The 7179-nt window shown below is 35.6% G+C and overlaps 1 long non-coding RNA gene across 2 annotated transcripts in view; it reads left to right on the forward strand.

The window, feature by feature from the left end:
* The window catches only part of LOC107746492 (uncharacterized), a 10908-nt gene extending 5080 nt beyond the window's left edge, over positions 1–5828 (forward strand). Inside the window, exons 3-4 of one of the 2 annotated variants that reach the window (XR_001640698.1) lie at positions 4598–4734; positions 5733–5828. This is a non-coding gene — a long non-coding RNA (uncharacterized LOC107746492). The remainder of the gene's footprint in view (positions 1–4597; positions 4735–5732) is intronic. The other variant, XR_001640699.1, reaches the window with a different exon arrangement.
* Positions 5829–7179: the final 1351 nt, after the last annotated feature.

A 7179-nucleotide genomic window follows, 5' to 3' on the forward strand; every position in this document is an offset into this window, starting at 1 on the left:
CGTTCTTCGTACGTCGCTAACTCAGTTAGCTGGATTTGATTGTTGATGATTTGGCATGATTTTGCATTATTTGGTTCTTCGAAGCTCATCCTGGAGTTGCTGTCATAGCAACAGGTCCGTAAGCTTAAACCTGCTCGGGAGCAGGCTTATTTCATGTAAACAGGATTAGATGGCATCTTTTTAAGCAGAATTGATACTTAAAATCTGTCCGCTACCACCGCTACTTTATTACAAGAGTACCCTACTAATCCAGGGACAATAATTTAAAATAATAATCATTTAAAAATGTATTTAAAGATAATATAATGTTGTGTAGTATTTAATACTATAGACAGAGCTAGTTTTACTCACTGAAAGATTTATGCTTCATAAAATTATTACTTCACAGTTGTATTCGAGTCTTACACACATGCTATACAGATAATGTAGAGTCGTGCATTAATTTGAGTGATGACCGCTATTATGGGAGTGGTTTGATGGAGCGCAGGAGATGCAGATAACATGATCTTGACCCTTAAGAAACTTTATTTAATGCTGTCACGTAACAAATCTGTTCAAATATAAAATTAAATGAATTGCTAATTACTACATTGAAATAAAAATGTAAAGCCTGTACAAATATTAGAAATCGTGAATATAAATAATTGGCAATCATGAAAAAAAATTAAAGTAAAATAAAAACAGTGCACATTTCATTTATCTATTATAACATTTATGTAGTTTTGTTCGCTTGGCTGTTTCCTTATAAAAGTCCAAAAATGTGTCAAGTTTTTCGTCAGGTGTCTTTTTTAATTATATGATGTCATTACGTTGCTGTCTTGCCGCCAGCCAATCGCTGCATTGCTGATCGTGGTTTCGAGCATCGATACATCATGCTATACAGATAATGTAGAGTCGTGCATTAATTTGAGTGATGACCGCTATTATGGGAGTGGTTTGATGGAGCGCAGGAGATGCAGATAACATGATCTTGACCCTTAAGAAACTTTATTTAATGCTGTCACGTAACAAATCTGTTCAAATATTAAATTAATTGCTAATTACTATATTGAAATAAAAATGTAAAGTCTGTACAAATATTATAAATCGTGAATATAAATAATTGGGAATCATGTAAAAAATTAAAATAAAATAAAAACAGTGCACATTTTATTGATCTCTTATAACATTTATGTAGTTTTGTTCGCTTGGCTGTTTCCTTATAAAAGTCCAAAAATGTGTCAAGTTTTTTGTCAGGTGTCTTTTTTAATTATATGATGTCATTACGTTGCTGTATTGCCGCCAGCCAATCGCTGCTCTGCTGATCGTGGTTTCGAGTATCAATATACATGGCCCCTTTTAAAGCAACCCATGAACGCGCAATTATCTCAGATAACTCAATCCAGCCATACTAATCATCAACAACAGGTGCGTTCGAAGAACCGAATTAGCCAGATCCTGATTAGCGCAATGATATCATCTTGGATGTGACATTTCATCTCGGATGTAATAAGCGACGTACGAAGAACGGGCCCCTAATCTATGCATTTTGAAGCCTAAATACAATCATTGCAAGCAAAAAGCTAAAGTTAGGCTATAAACTAACTACACCACAGTTGCATGATTTCAACTTTATGACCACTAAGGATCTAACAACTCCTGCAGTCTTTATTTTTTTTAATCTATAAGTGGGAGTTAGAATAGTTTGCAAGATTATAAACACAACTAGGCTTTAAAAGCAGACTAGTGAGCAGAGTTTTTCTGTTCAGCGTGATGACATTTAATGCCTCAGACAACCTAGTCTCATCATTCAACTTTAACAACTGCCTTTTCCAAGGCATGTAAAAGCTTCAAAAAAACGTTATGAGTGGGGTATTACTGATGTGTTGATGTACTGGTCTGCTAAATGACCTTATGCCAGACTACTAACCATTAACCTGTTCAAAAATCCCATTGTTTTAAGGACTATGAAACCATAAGTGGAATACACACAACTTGTAAAATCTGGAAAGACTGTAAAATACTAGGCATCATACATTTGCCGACTTTGTAAATTGTTACAGAGGAAAAACAAAAAAACAAAACATACGCTGGGCATCATACACTACACGACTGAGAATCACACACTACCAGACTTTCAGGTTTTTATGAACACTTTTACATTATTTTGAGAGTCAGCTTTAGATATTCTACTAACAATATGTAAATTTGTAACTACATGTCAACTAACTATAATATTCATAGACTGTTAGGTTAGGGTTAGTAGAATAAGTACGTGCAGAGTTACTTCTATTTAGTAGAATGTGTTGGGGCACCATCAAAATAAAGTTAGCAGATATTAATCAGACAGTCTACTAATACTCTAATGGTAGTTGACATGTAGTTGCAAAGTTACTATACTGGACTATCAAAGTGGACTATTACCAAAATGTTTTCTAAAATCGGCTCAAAATATCAAACATGATTGATATCCTCTGACTGGACAGAATCATAGTCTAAAGCTAAAAAATCAAAAGTCTGTGCCCATCATACACTGCATGATTTTCTGTGAAATCATGAGATTTAAGGATGTAAAACGTTTTCCCTATACGCAAAGTACGCAGATTGCGCAATGTCAGCCTTAGCGAGTTTTCACTTAAACACAGTCAGATATGTCTTAAGTGAACATACAGATGGGAAAGTAATCAAATTCTTGTCAGTATTTTATCAGTATATTTTTACCTTTGCATTTGGTCTTAAAGTGACAGCAGCCTAATAAACCTGCTGATCATTTATGTGATTTTTTTTTTTTTTATCAATGCATTGACAGGAGCCACCGACAAAGTTTTGCTTTAGACCCCTGTCAATGACCCCCAACCGCTTAATCTGCAGTTTCACTGTCAAACAACAACAGTGAGTTGAAACAATCAGTAATACAATACAAAAGAAGAAAATTACAAACAATAGCATGAATACAATAATAAATAATAAAAAACGATACAAAGGAAATACAAAATGAGCCTCCTGAAAATAATAGCCTACTGTATATTGTATATGCATTGTTATTCCAGCCTAAGATCTTACAATTTTCCCAAAAGCTAAACAGTGTGCTAGCATCCACCAGAACCCAGAACTTAAGGGCCCTAGTGGTTGTCTTGTGCTGGCATGGTGCATAATTTACCAAAGACTGATGGTATTGATGGTCCATAACTACACCACTGCTCCCCTCCAGTTGAATTCCATAATCTGAAAATGCACATACACCCTACAAAGTTAAAGGGGTCATATGATGCGATTTCAATTTTTCCTTTCTCTTTGGAGTGTTACCCCACTAATCATGTTTTTTTTCCCTCTTTCACACACTAACACACATAGATGTACATAAAATAGCTGAGTGAAACAAAAGCAGGAACCTTCACGCCACTTGGCCAGCACATGTGGACAAGCCAGTGCCGACTGGCTGCTTCACTGTCACCGGCTGATAGCCAGGCTTTAATGGAAAAGATACAGCCCAGCCAAAGACTGGGAATCATTTCTACGATAAAGTTATATGTTCAGCCTTGAACAACTGAGAGATAATGTTTGGCTTCATTATAATTCCCAGTGCGTTTAAACAGACAGCCCATAATGCAAACAAAAGCAGATGAAATTTGAAAAGTATTATCAATATTGCAGATAGCGGATGCCCTTTCCAATCAGAAAAAGCGTATCTCGCATAGCAAATTTATGGTTGACTAGTTCATTCGTTTCTATTAGCCTGGTGTATGTTTCTGTCTTCCTCATATATATTTATTTGGAATTTATGAGAGGGCCAAACAAACTGTCATTAGATATTCCTTTAATTCACTAAGCTGGCCTGCTAAAGGTAGCTGGGTACATTTTAAAAGGCATTAGTTTGCTCTGACTGATATTTTTCTGAACTCCCTCCAAAGGACCATCCGTCACGTGCCCCAGCCATAGTCCAGCACGCTTGTTGCATCGCTCTGCGTTTATGTGTGTGTGTATGACATATAAAGACCCCGTGTGTGTTTCTGTGAGCAATTCTCGCTGTGTGCACCACTATGGCTCCTTCACATGCCACTCGACGCATTCTGCGTCTCTCTTAAATAGCAAGCTGCTGGAGCAAAATAATTGTCATTTTCCAGCCACTGGGCCTAAAGTCATATAACATAATGAAATGTCTAAAAAAGCAAGGGGGTGGGGGTGGTTTGTGTATATATATTTCTACATGGTGCTCAGGGTTCGGTTGAGTGCACGGGAGGTCTGCTGAATCAAATGCTGTGCCACTTGAATAATTTACTGTATACCTTGGAAAGTGTGTGTGCATGAGTGTGTAGGGGTGTTCAAGAATTCTAGCTAGGTGAAATGTCTAAATATTGTATATGCCCACTCCAAAGTGTGTTTGTGCACGCTGTGATGTATGTCCTGGGGATCTTGATACAACATTCAATACAGTCCTGGTGGACAGATTAGGCTGCTAACAGAGGAAGCCAAGGTGCGGTAGGAACCAGTGATATGTGCCTCAGCACTAAGTGTTCTGGGACAGGCAGATGGGTTGATTTTAAGCTGGGGTGGAAGCAAGTGGAGATAAATGTTAGTGATGCTTCTCTCTCTCTCTCTCCCATTTTTTCTACTTCAGCAGATCCATCAACTGCTAATGAGTAAGGCATGGAGGTGAACACATTACAGAGGGTTGACCTTGCCCAGGAAGAGAAAGAGCATGCTAGATGCCCCCTGAAGCCTGTCCCCCTCACCTGGAACATCATCAGGCAATGTGTGAGGTTTAAATGTTCCTTTTTCAATGACATTGGTAGGTTGATTTCCTAAAAAGTATAAACCGTGTAGTGCTTTCAGAGCTCGAGTAGCCTGATATCAACATTGGCTGATACAACATTTGTCAGACCTTTTTGAAAACAATGTTTTGCAAAACAATGTTGTACCACTAGTGGCACAGAATCACATAAAAATGCTGAAATCTATATATTATGTTGCAAATACATAATTGCATAAGCATGTATTGGTGAATTTCACAAAACCTGTCATTGTCCGTATTCAGATTACGTTTTAACCCCCAAACCAAAGAAAAATATAAATACTACTACTAATAATAATAATAAAAATATTATGCATAAATACAATTTTAGTTACTTTTTTGCATATATTGGTTAATTTTACCAAAATTAATAATAATACTAATAATAAAAATAAAAAAAATCAGGGCAATTGAGCTCATTTTATTACTGTAATGCATCTGTTTTCTTTCACTTTTTTTATATTTTCATTAATTTTCATTCAAAGATTTTCATTTCAGATTCATTTTCATTTTATTAGTAAACTATTTAGCATTTTTAATTCAAATTAATGACAGATAGAACAAAAATGTAAATTTTTGTTACAGTCTGTGAGAATAATCTTTTGCATTACTATAATAATAATTAGGAGGTAAAATGAATGCACAATGCAAAACATCTTAAGTCTTTTCATTGCTTTATTACTAACATATTATTGCTAACATTGAAGTCTTTTATTGCTTTATGCAGAATATAGAATTTGTTTGTTTTGATTTTGTGTTAAAATGTGGGACTCATACTCATGAGATTCACCTACTCTATGTATATTTTATATATTCGTATACCACATAGCTTCATGACAAATGTAGTTCACTGTTTGCTGATTTTGATGTCTGTGTAGGTTTGTGGGTTTGGACTGAGAGGTTGTGGCTCTAATGGAGACACAGGTTTATTGACAATGAAACGTTTTGGCTGTATCTGCAGTGGGCTGCCTGCTGCCTGTGATATACTGGAGCCAGAGTCTAGTCAAGGCTGACATACACCATCCAGTGCTGACAGCAGCAGCAGCCACCCCCCCCCCCCACCTGCTGGACTTTAACATACCAATTCAGACCATAAACGCCATGTTTCGGCTCAAGCTGGACAAAGTTCCATGTGTTAACTATTTCTTTGAAATATAACCCTCTTGCATGACAAGACACATCTGTCAGCCTCAGAGGATCTAGACTGCTTAGTTTCAGCAAGATATGAGAAAATAGAAATGCTTATTTCCCAAACTGGTGAGATTTTATGCATCATAGGCGCTATAACAAATGATGTTTAATTATGCTATCTTGTTTTGATCAAACTTTAGGGCATCATTTTTTGTATCACATTATAGATTAACACACATTAGGGGGAAAAAAAGTGCAGGCCACTCACAGAGTATTTGTTTTGTTTCCTATGTAGAACATTCTAAATCAGTTCCATGAGGTGGTTATAATGTAGCAAGGCAGCTCATTAGGTTTTGGAACAGAGCTAGTCTCTGGGATCTAGGTGATATTTCATAAACGTTTAGTTTAGGGATGCACAGTATATCACTACCACATCAGTTATTGGTTGGAATTAAAGTTTTTTTATTTTTTTATTTATTATTATTATTTAAAGCACTACTTTAGCATTTTTAAATATTTCATATACCTATTTATTTTTCATACTGTGCATTCTATGCTGTGATGCCTAAATTCACTTGTAGTTTTTAAAATGGCTTTATTTCTTTTCAGTGTTTCATTTGTGATTCATATACTATAGAATGTAAACACGGGCCATTTATTGGTTATTAGCTATAACCAGTGTTGGGCAAGTTACTTCCAAAATGTAATGCATTATATATTACTAGTTACTGTCTTTTGAAAGTAATTAGTTACATTACAATATTACTGTCTCTGAATTGTAATGCGTTACACTACTTTTTAGTTACTTTTGAGTTACTTTCACCAAAATATCCACATAAATATTACAAAATGCCAAAATGTAGTTTATTGCTGCTCATTCTACATCCAGTGGAGGGTAATGTGGTAGGTCTATATAGCATAAAATTATAAAATCATATTTAGATACCGGTATAGGTCTACATTAATGTTACGTTGTAGCCTAGTTTAGGTTAAACACAGATAACAAACCGCATTATTGTATTCATAAATAAATAAGTCAGTAAATAAAGCGAAATGTTATAATATACAAACAATAAACACAATACCTAGCCTATAGGCTATTTTGAACTGCAGTACGCACTATTTAAATTAACCAGTGTATCTATATGTTTTGTTGACTGTATTTTATTCTGATAATGAACAGGCTGCAACGTTTGCAATGATGTAGGCTATGTGTGTGCGTGAGGCGCCGGCGCGATCGAACAGCGGAAACAAACAACAAAAAAATATTACTGTGT

Source organism: Sinocyclocheilus rhinocerous, unplaced genomic scaffold, assembly GCF_001515625.1.
Source record: "Sinocyclocheilus rhinocerous isolate Xijiao unplaced genomic scaffold, SAMN03320098_v1.1 scaffold18, whole genome shotgun sequence".
NCBI lineage: Eukaryota > Metazoa > Chordata > Actinopteri > Cypriniformes > Cyprinidae > Sinocyclocheilus > Sinocyclocheilus rhinocerous.